General features: G+C 46.1%; 1 protein-coding gene across 1 annotated transcript in view; it reads right to left on the bottom strand.

Moving 5' to 3' along the window:
- Positions 1–7,246: 7,246 nt before the first annotated feature.
- Positions 7,247–11,003, bottom strand: part of KHDRBS1 (KH RNA binding domain containing, signal transduction associated 1) — a 35,793-nt gene continuing 32,036 nt past the window's right edge. Inside the window, exon 11 of the transcript XR_009502501.1 lies at positions 7,247–7,557. The gene's annotated coding sequence lies outside the window, so the exon portion shown is untranslated. The remainder of the gene's footprint in view (positions 7,558–11,003) is intronic.

Raw genomic sequence — 11,003 nt, 5'->3', positions numbered from 1 at the left:
GGCAGAGGGGAAAAGTCATTGGAAGGGCCCTCAGGTACAAGCATGCCTGGTGTGTTTAAGAAACAGCAAGGAGGCCAGTGTGGCTTGGAATGGAACAGACATGAGAAGGAATGGACCTGTGGCTTTTACTCTGAATGAGGTGGGAGCTACTGGAGGGTTTGTACATCCATTTTTTTAAAAAATTAATTAATTAATTAATTATTGGCTGCATTGGGTCTTCATTGCTGTGTGCGGGCTTCTCATTGCAGTGGCTTCTCTTGTCGTGGAGCACAGGCTCTAGGCGCACAGGCTTAGTTGCTCCGTGGCATGTGGGAACTTCCCGGTCCAGGGCTCGAACCAGTGTCTTCTGCATTGGCAGGCGGATTCTTAACCACTATACCACCAGGAAAGCCACCTGAACTTCCATTTTTAAAGAATCACTCCAGCTGCCCTGTGAGAATAGACTGTAGTGGCACAAGGGTGGAATCAGGGAGACCAGGACGCTATGGCAGTGATCTCAGCAAGAGATATTGATGGTTTGTACCAGACTGGGTGAGGTGATGAGACATGGTTGAGTCTGGATTTGAAGGTAAAGTCAACAAGATTTGTTGACAAATTTGCATAGGTGTGTGGAAGAAAGAGAAGATCAGGATTACTCCCAGGTTTTTAGCCTAGGCAAATGGAAATATGGAGTTTAATTTAACACATATACATCTATTATAGATTTTATACCAAGTCAGGCCTTTCTTTCTGGGGAAAAAGAGGCCCAGGGAGGGAGAATGACTGGGTCACAAAGCAGGTCACAAAGCCTGCTTTTTCTTTTTCCAGCCAAGGAAATTCTGGTTAGAAGAGCTGGTTCTGACCGCTTTGGAGTACTGAATTTGAAGTGTATCTTGTTAATTACTGAATCCCCAAAGCCTAACACCACCTGGCACGAGATAGGCATTCACCTAGGATTAGTTCAGTTGAATTGAGGTAGTGGCAAACTGGCTCTTGAAAAGGCCAGTTGGGAAGGGAAGCTAAAGGGTTTCAGGAATATTCCATAGAAGACTGAGGCTGGTCCATTCCTGGGAACTCATTTTAACTCAGGTCAGTAAACATTTCTGAGCACCTATTATATCTTGGGCACTGGGGGATACAGAGATGCCACTCATCAGTGGGAGAGACAGAGAAGAGAATCAATAAATTATGACAGTGTGATAACAATAGCAGTATATACCAAGTTCAGAGGTGGACGGAAGACGACTAACCCTGACAGGGGAGGTAGTCAAGAGAAGGCTTCATGGGAGATGACATCAGAGCTGGTTTCTGAGAGACGAATAGGAGTTTGCCTGTTATACTCCTCAGGGAGAAAGCAGTAGCTTGAGTCTGGTAATTGCCTTACTGGGGCTGGTGGCAGGGGACTGTCTAGCTGTGTGCATCTATTATATGGAAGGTACTGGACCTTGTACATGGCAAATACTCAGGAGACGTTTGCTGAATTGATTTGAGGGCATTCGTACAACCCAGGGTAAGAGGGTAAGGCCACTCAAATGGACCACCATGCATGTAACCCATGACCCGTGGCTCCTGCCCACCTTCTACAGGTTGACTACTGATTTTACCTGCCCAGCATCCATTCCTCTTTCTTCTGGTAAGAATACCAATTTTCCCTTGGGAATCTACCCTTCCTCCCACTCTCTCAGGCCATGTGGTTTAGTGTGGCTGCCTTACTCTGCAGTTTCAGTGTATGCAGATAACCCTGGCCTGACAAATCAAAGCATTCCATCCCTGCCACGTCAGGCTACACTGACTGGTTGGGGTGAGGATGGAGGTGTGTTAGTGACCCAAATTAGGCCAAATGAGATGCAATCCTAGGATCTTTGCTAGAACTATTGGGAAATAAATATTCCCCCCTCTGGGATGGCTAAGGAAATAAAATATAAACTTGAAGTTCTTGGTGGTTATCTTGCCACCTTTTGGGGGGAACTAGCTGACAATGAAAGAAACACAGAAAAGTCAAGAAGTCAGGAGACAATTTCTTGATGGCATCATTTGATCCAGTTATACCTGAAGCCTTTATGGACTTTTCTGTTAACAAAAAGCCAGTTTGTGTTTAGTGTCTGACAACTGCTACTGCAAGAATCTAGAACAATATACACTTCTCAGTATCTACCAGAAACGTCTAGGGCCTTAATCCTTTTACATCTGCCGCCTACAGGCTCCCTGGGAAAATAATCATAAGATGGCAGGATGTTGGTTAGGTTCTCGTCCTCCAGATCTGTGGCCACACATCTCAGCTGTTTTGTGACCTTGAAGCCCTCACTTCCCTCCTGTATGTCTTCATTTCCTGATTAACTTGCTCTCTATTGGCTCTTCCAGGAGTCTTGAGTTTTTGAGGAAATGCCACTGGCTCTAGGCCAGTCATGTGTCATTGGATATCAGGAATTGGGATCTCTTCCTTGGTCCTGTCATTCTGGGGCCAAGGCTGGCAAGTCTGATCAGTTTTCACCCTGGATTATGCAGACCTCTGGTGGTACACAGTGGGGGTCCTGAAACCGCAGGATAAAACACAATACTGCTTCCTGGAGTGTCAGTTTTATTCATGGCAATGTAAGGCAATATTTTCAATATTAAAGTGTAGTTATCCAGAGCACCTTCTCTGAGCCAGACTTATATGGAATCAAATCCCGGCTTTACCACTTACAGGGTGCACGACCTTAGGAAATTACTTAGCCTCTCTATGCCTCAGTTTCCTCAGTGTAAAGTGAGGATAGTATAACTCACAGGTGTAGAGAACAAGCTAGTGGTTACCAGTGGGGAGAGGGAAGAGGAGAGTGGCAAGATAAGTGTAGGGGATGAAGAGGTACAAACTACTATGTATAAAATAAACAAGCTACAAGAATATATTGTACAGAACGGGGAATATAGCCAATATAAAGTTATAATAACTTTAAATGGAGTATAGTCTGTAAAAATTTCGAACCACTATGCTGTACACCTGAAACTAATATTGTAAACCAACTATACCTCAATTGAAAAAAAACCAGTGAGGGTAGTATTAGTACCTATCTTATGAGATTATGGTGAAGATTAAGTTAGCCTGTGTACTTAGAACATACCCGGTGCCTGGGAAGTGCTATTTAAGTATCAGCTGTTATTGTTATTAAAACATGGATATATTATGAAGTAACAAGGAAACTAATGTGAATTTAAGATTGGTGACTTTTGAAGAAATGTCACCTGAATCTCTGCCTCAGCTTCCCAGAGATTTGCTCTTTTGCCAGCAAGAATACTTACATCGAATTTTCACTACAAGAACCTACCAGAGAATCCAGATGTCTTCATGTTCTTTTAATTTCCTGGGCAATTCTCACTTCCATGTACATGTTAGTCTCCCCATCCAACCTTCCACATCTCAGGGACACTCACCCACCTGTTCTCATCCAGACATTTGTTCTCATCCATGTCTTATAATATTTGGTTATTACAAAGATAATATATGCAAGCTTGAGAAAATGCTGCATTTCTTTAGTTTTTCAAAAATGTATGGATTTTGGTATGTAATGTACTGGGTGGGGGTGGGGGCAATGAAGATAGAGAAAACAGCATGAGTAAAGGTCCAGAGGCAAGCTATGTTCCAGAACAGTAAGTCATTTTGGCTTGGGAAAATGGAATATGGGGCTGGAAAAACAGGTTAAGTTCCTATCACTTGAGGATCTTGAATGCTACAGGCTACATAGAGTGAAGAGTTTGGATTTGATTTCACCTCTCTAATCCTGTTTCATCTGTAAAATTAGGGTAATTCTCATGTCATTGAATTGTTGTGAGGATTAATGACCTAGAGAAGCAAACATATGGCAGCGTTATCCTATATAGGAAATGGAATGGCTGTCATCAGGAGTTGGGGTCGAGGATTCTTCTTGGTATAGAGCAAACAATCCCATCTCTCAGGGCGGCCTGCAATTTAGTCTCGCTTGAGGTATTATTTTGTGCAATGCACAACTATGCCACCAGAGGGAGCTCGACACAAAGGAAGCACAGCTCCCAGCTCCACAGGAAAACTGGTGGGCAGGGCTAGGCAGGGGATGTGGAATTCTGGACCCAATCCAGAGCTTCTCGATGGTAGGGGTAGGGAATGGATCCAGGCGCCCCCTCTCTGGCCCTCTTTTGTTTCTTAGACCCATCCCAAGGAGAGGAGTGGGCATGCTGCTGCAAGCTAGAGTTCAGCAGCTATTCAGATTGAAGAGCTCTAGGATGGGGGGGTAGAAGAGAGTGAGGGCCAGATCCAGTTTGGGGGCCTGAGTTTCTGTATCTTAATCAAAAAAGGCTTTCATCAACTCTACTCATAAGGGCCAAACTCCTTAGAACACCCTGGGCCAGGCCAGGTCGTCTAGCCAGGCCTGGGAACTTCAGAAAAGGAGCTGGGGTTACAGCATGAGGAATGGGGGGCGGGGAGAATGGGAGGCAGTGCCATATCTGACTATGAGCCTTTAGAGTGGCATCTACATTGCCCTGGGACCCCAGCATGCAGGTCTATCAGAAAGGGCTGTGGGGGCTTCCCTGGTGGCGCAGTGGTTAAGAATCTGCCTGCCAATGCAGGGGACACAGGTTCGAGCCCTGGCCGGGGAAGATCCCACATGCCGTGGTGCAACTAAGCCCATGCTCCACAACTACTGAGCCTGAGCTCTAGAGCCCGCAAGCCACAACTACTGAGCCCACGTGCCTAGAGCCTGTGCTCCGCAACAAGAGAAGCCACTGCAATGAGAAGCCTGTGCACTGCAACGAAGAGTAGCCCCCGCTCACTGCAACTAGAGAAAGCCCGCGCACAGCAACAAAGACCCAACACAGCCAAAAATAAATAAATAAATAAATAAATAAATAAATAAATAAATTTCTAAAAAAAAAGAAAGGGCTGTGGGACCTAGCTTCTCCAATCATGACTTACTAACCAAACTTGTTTCATCGGATTTTTACAAAACCTCCTTTACCTTACCTTCCCCACTTACAGTGATTTAAACAGGGACTTTTCTGTTACAGATGTTAAAATCAAGGCCCAGAGATATTTAGCAATTAACCCAAGATCAAGTGGCACTCAAGGGTAGAGCTGGGCCTGGAAAGCAGTAAGAACGGCTCTGAGGGGCCCAGGAAAGGGATGGCAGGCAGATAGAGCAACAGCCTTCAGAATTGCTGCGGCAAGCGCTGGCTCTTGGCCAGACTTCAAACCCGCCCCTCAAGGGCCAGCTCTGCTTCTAGGCCCCAGGCTGCCGAGCCCCGCCTCCACACTCCCACCCCAGTCCCCTGAGAGTCCATCACCCTGGCAACAGCCAGAGAAAGGCCCAGCTAAAATATTTATGGCTCAAAACAGTCCAGAGGCTTTGGATGGGGGAGGGGGGAAAGGTGACGTCATCCCTTCTCCGCTTGCAGGCGAGGTGAGTGACTTGCAGGGCAGCTGGGTGGGTGGGCCAGGCCCACTAGGTCAGGGGTCTCAAAGGAAAATCCCTAGGGCTGCAAGTGGTAATGGGAGGAGGGAGTATGTGATAGACTTGACAGGTGACAGGGCTGGGTAAGAAACACAAGCCGGAAAAGAGGAGGAAGGACACCTAAGTATTGAGCAGTATTATGCATAGACTGTGTGTGAAGTATTTCACACACATTTCAGTTGCTTCTCAGATCCCATTCAGTGGATTGGGATGATTATCCTACTTTTACAGAGTAAACAGGCCCAGAAAAATACACATAAGTGAGGAGCTAGGATTTGAATCTAGATGTTTAGCTTTGGCCCTTGTGGACTTTCCTGTGATTCCATGGCTCCCAAGTAGATAGCCTGCATCTGGGGGTTGAAGGTAAGGCTGCCTAGAATCTAGCGCTGGCTTCTCAAATAGTGACCCAGGTTCTGCACCTCCATTTTTCCATGACCAGGATGCCATCTGATTCCCTAACTGCCCCCCACCCTAAATTCCTCTCCTGCCTGCTGGACTGAAGCAGGTCCTCAAATGCTAAAGAAACTGGCCACAAGATGAGGCGTAGGTGACTAAGAAGTCAGGGAAAATGAAGCCTCAGTGGCCAACTCTGGACTGAGAGTCTCAGTGTGCAAACACAGACTGACAAACTCATCTCAGTTTGCCTGGGACTTTTCCTGGTTTTAGGACTGAAGTTCAATATCCCAGGAATCTTCTCAGTCATGTAAAACCTGGATGGTTTGTCACCCTAAATAAATCTCTCAAACACAATGCTTCACTGTTTCAAAGTACTTGTGGCTGTAAGAGGTACAAACAGGTCAAAAGCAGGGGCTATGGAGTCTGATAGCACCTTTCTTTAACCTTAGGCAAGTTATTTATCCTCTTTGAGCCTCTGTTTCCTCATCTGTAAAATGAGTATAGTGGATTGGAGGATTAAGTCAAATAGTACCTATAAATGCTTGACACAGTGCCTGGTACAACTAAGCATTCAATAAATTATTAGCTATTATATATTTTAATCAATAATGAAGATAAAAATGGGCTTAGAGGTTAAACAACTTGCCCAAACAACAACTGATTTCAAGGTCCCTCTACTACTAAGAACAGAATCCAAAGCTCATTAGAATGCCTCAGGCACAGTCTGGATAGGTCTCTCCAAACTCAGCCCTTCCCCTGGTTCCCTTGTTAGGATAAATAACCAGGAGGCATTGAAGGAAGAGTGTAGTACTTGAGAGGTCCCTAACCTCTCTGGGTGCTCAGTGTAAAACCAGCCTATGGCATTGGCCACAGGAAACCAGAAGTCTAGGAAACGCTGACTTTCCAATCCTTTAAGAGAAAATGTTAGGATAAATGGCTAGCCCAATATAGCTGGATAGACAGTGGGAGTTAGACAGGGGACCTCCTTTGGCTCTCTCCCAAAGCTGATAAAAGCTACCGGAGTGGGACTCTTCATTACTTGACTGAACCTTTATTGAGCTCCTCAGTGCCAGATATTTGCTGGGGAAGGGATATAGTCCAGAGGTGAAGTGGGAAAAGCCCTACCCTATCCTTCAGGAGATTTTTGGACGTTAGTAATCAACAATGAAGAGAAAAACAGGCTCCGAGGTTAAATAACTTGCCTAAAGTACCCGAATCTTCTCACTTGGCTTTCCTCAGCCTGTTACAGAGTTGGTGACCAGCCACTCTTTGGGAGCCCTCTGCAAGAGTTCAAGGCTGGCATCCACAACGCATCTGTGGCAGGTGGGAAACAGGAGGTGGTGGTAGGGTGTTCCAGCCAGTGCTGCTGGAGACTAAGGGGAAGCAGGCAAACTGGGAATGACACAGTCTAAGAGTTGCCGGTTTATTCACATCTAGGAGGCCATGCTGAGGATACTGTTAGTCCCCTTCAATTCTTTAAAGTCCTGAGCAGGTTTAACTGTTAGCATCACAGCCCCCTGTAGCCCTAAGGACTCCATTCTGGGCCTAGGGACTCTTAGGGGATTCTGGGTGGCTTTCTGTGGGTAAATCAGACAGATCAAGAGGTGGGTGGGAAAAGACTGTTGATCTCCTCTCCTGGGTCTCTCTGTGCTCAGCAAATGCCCTCAGGCCAGCCTTGACACAGCAGGCGGTTCTCCTGGTTTCCGGGAGTCCTCTGATGCTGCAAAGACATAGGCAGAAAATTAAGAAGCGTGAAGTTGCTGTATCGGGGGCTTCCCAGCCTCCCATTTGGCTGGTTTGCCTCCCTCACAACCTCCTCACCCCACAGCACAACCCCCGCTGCTGCATTCAGGACAGGGTTTTTAGGTACACAGGTGGGTAGAAAACAGAAGTCCACAGCCTATGAGCTCTCTTTTTGCTATCAGTCAGGCAATGAAAATGGAGACTCATACCTCACACCTCCCATCCTTGGCCATGCCTGAGCTGAGTGATCCGGGGCAGAATCAACTAGATCTTCGGGGCCTTTAACTATACAAGCTTTGGGGCCTCCAGCTATATAAAGGGGAAAATCATCTCTGCTCTCTCAGAGATGTGAAAAAGATAACGATTAACAAAGAGCTTTAAATCTTTTGGAAGAAAGGGAATGGGGAACAGGAATCTTCTCGTAGCTATTATTAGTAGTACCTCAATCCTAGGCTCAGGGGTCCACCTCTTCTGGCCTTATGAGGGGTTCTTCCTAGCCCCCAGTTCTCAGCGTTATCCACAGGAGAGACACATCCTAAGCCTGGGGCACAGGTCAGAACCCTAATCTTATGCCAAAGCCTGTAGCTGTGCTCTTCATCTTAAAAAAAAAAAAATGCCCCAGTTTTTCAAGCCGGCAACTTGGGGGCCCTCATTAGTACGTCCCTCTTCTCCCACATCTAATCAATCATTCTATCTCTGAAGTTCTTGAATCCATTCATTTCTCCAGTGTAGGTCTTTCTCATGTCTTTCCTCATAGGTCCCCATAACCCATTCTCCACTCAGGAGCAAGTGAAGCTTAAAAAGCAGAAATGTAATTGCGTCACCCCTCACTACTGGAATTCAGTGGTCTTCAGTGATGACCACAGCGTAAGGCCCAGATTTCCACCTCACCTTGAACCTGCCTCAGTCCTACACTCTGCCTAGAATGTGTTTTCATGCCTTTCCCCAAACCATCTCCCAAACTCTCTGCTTAGTTAACTCTGCCTTTAGATGTCAGCTTAAACATCATTTCTTCAAGGAAAACCCCAGAGCTAGGTTAGCTCCTGTTGTATACCCTCATAGCACCCGTTCCTTTCTTTCACAGCATGTATCACAACTGAGATGATTTTTGCTATTTATGAGATTAATACGTTTAGTGTCTGTGTCCCCAAATACACTATAAGCTCCACGAGGTCAGGGACCAATTTTACCTTGTTCACTTGCCACTGACTCTCCATTGCCTAGCACATAGATGTTCCAATTTATAATAGTGAATGTATTTAAAAAAAAATGGAATGAAAGGGGTCATTCATACTGCTCTCTGGAGAGAAGCTTATGAAGAATCATATCAGAGCACAAGGTATTTCTATTTCTCAAAGGCAGATGCAGAGCTTGTTTCCTACATTCCAACCCTGGAAAGCCTGAGAGATGGGGAGCACCCAATTTTATACCTAAATCTGGGCCGTAAGTAGGAAGCACGAAGGCTGCAGGAGCCAGAGGAAAGCAGAGAAAAATTAGCTCTGTATCTAAACCCAAACTCTTCCATCTCAAATTCCTTATGTGCCTGGTGAAGAGACTGGCTATCCTGAGGTGGGCCAAGGTAGGCTCCCAAGGTTGACAAGGGAATAGCTAATTCAGGCATCTTAATGCAGTATTAAGAACGTAGACAGTCCCCAATTTTCCAGCAATGTGTTCTACTTCGGTGATTAATCTGGGCTGACAGCCTGGCTGTACCTCACTCTCTGCCTGGAAACACGTCAAACGCGCTGTCATTCTTCAGGAGTCCCCACAACCTCTCCCAATCTGACCTGGAAATGACAAGGCCTCCCTGAAGCAAAAAGTTCCCTGGTCTAGTGGGGGGAAGCACTTTGACAGCTTGTGTACCTGTCTGAGAACTCCTACCTGCCCACTGCTGCCTGAGATGCAGCCAAAGACAACCAGCACAGCTTAGGCTAGGAGGGAGAAGTACACCTACAGGTGAGAAGCTGCTGGATTTGTAGTCAAGGCATGTCAAGAAACTAACCTCCAGCAGCACGGTTATGAAATTCAAATCCCTTTCAGATACAAGGCTCCCTCCTTTTGGAAGAGAGAGCTAGTGTTCTCTTCCACATCCTCAGCCCCAGAGCCATAACAGGCTATTGAGCAGAAGACCTCCAGCCTGGGGGTTAGAAAATTGATTTTTAGAGGTCAGTGAACATATCTGCTCATTACCTCAAACAAAAGGGTTTGGTCTACTGCTTGAATGCAGCCTCATTGGGAGCCCAGGGGCGCTATCAGGCCACAATAGGACTAGGGTGCAGTGCCCACCATAGGTCTTTGCTCCCAAGGGCTTAGGCCAGGGAACAAAAGAATGCACAGTTAGGCAGTGCACTGTGCTTCCTACCCTTCCCCCCAGCAGCTGCTGTCTCAGACAACTGTATGCAGCTTGTCTGCTCAAGGCTATTAAATATTCATCAGATACTTGCTAGCTTTAAACATGCAATGACAATTAATCCAGAGAGCAAGAGGTACATGAGGGTCCAGAGAGAGAGAAAAAGGGAGGGCAAAGAAGGATCCACTTCTTTTAACTTCAGGAATCTGGAAACCAAGCTTAGGGGCACCACGCATCCTGTATATCAAAGCCGGGAACTACTTTCAGTGTAAGCTGATCTTCTGGTGGCCACTGTAGGTACAGAGGAAAGACCAGGAGGCAGCCAAGTAGTAGCAGAAAGACTAGGGTCTGAACTCTAGTTCTTGGACCCTGTGGTCATCCTAACCTGTGCATGTCAGTTTCCCAGGATAATCCTCACTTCACAGAGTTGTGAGAATTCCATGGGATGCTGCAATATGATACTCCCCAGAGAGTTAGTACAGAATTAAGAGCTTAAAATGGAGGCAGAGACTTCATTCATTCAAGACTTAAAAGTGGTGAAGCAAAGCCTTGCTTAATAATTCCTTAAGAGTGAAGTTTCCATCAGTGGAGACTCACAGAGTTTTGCTCTCTAATTCATAGGGTGGGTGAAAGGGATAGGATACAGGATGATGCCCTCAACATATGGTGAAGGCCTAACATCCCACCCTCAAAGAGCCCAAATATCTGAGAGGAGAGAAGGTTATTCTTTCTGAAAAAGGTAAGAACCAAAAGGCTTTTAGGTAAGAGGGAGCAGAAGTCAGGCATGGGGAGGGGAGAACACCTCCTTTGCTCTCCCACAAAGGAGTGGTGCACTTTATGGAAGATGATTCCCTTCTGCTTCCCTTACTTCCCCAACTCGCCAGCACAAGGGCAAACACGAGTGTGTTCAAGTCACTCCTCTACTTAAGGCCTTAAAATAGCTCCCTAAGCTTTAGAATAGTGTCCAAATCCCTTGACTAAAATTTAGCTTTTCAAAATCGGCACTAACTTACTCTCCTAGCCTCTGTTTATAGCTAACATGTACTGACTGGGTGCTTATTACATGTCATGTT

This window comes from Balaenoptera ricei, chromosome 1 (genome assembly GCF_028023285.1).
Source record: "Balaenoptera ricei isolate mBalRic1 chromosome 1, mBalRic1.hap2, whole genome shotgun sequence".
In the NCBI taxonomy this organism is placed as follows: Eukaryota; Metazoa; Chordata; class Mammalia; order Artiodactyla; family Balaenopteridae; genus Balaenoptera; species Balaenoptera ricei.
Note: the sequence above shows the minus strand (reverse complement) of the source record. Positions and strands in the feature narration are given on the sequence as shown.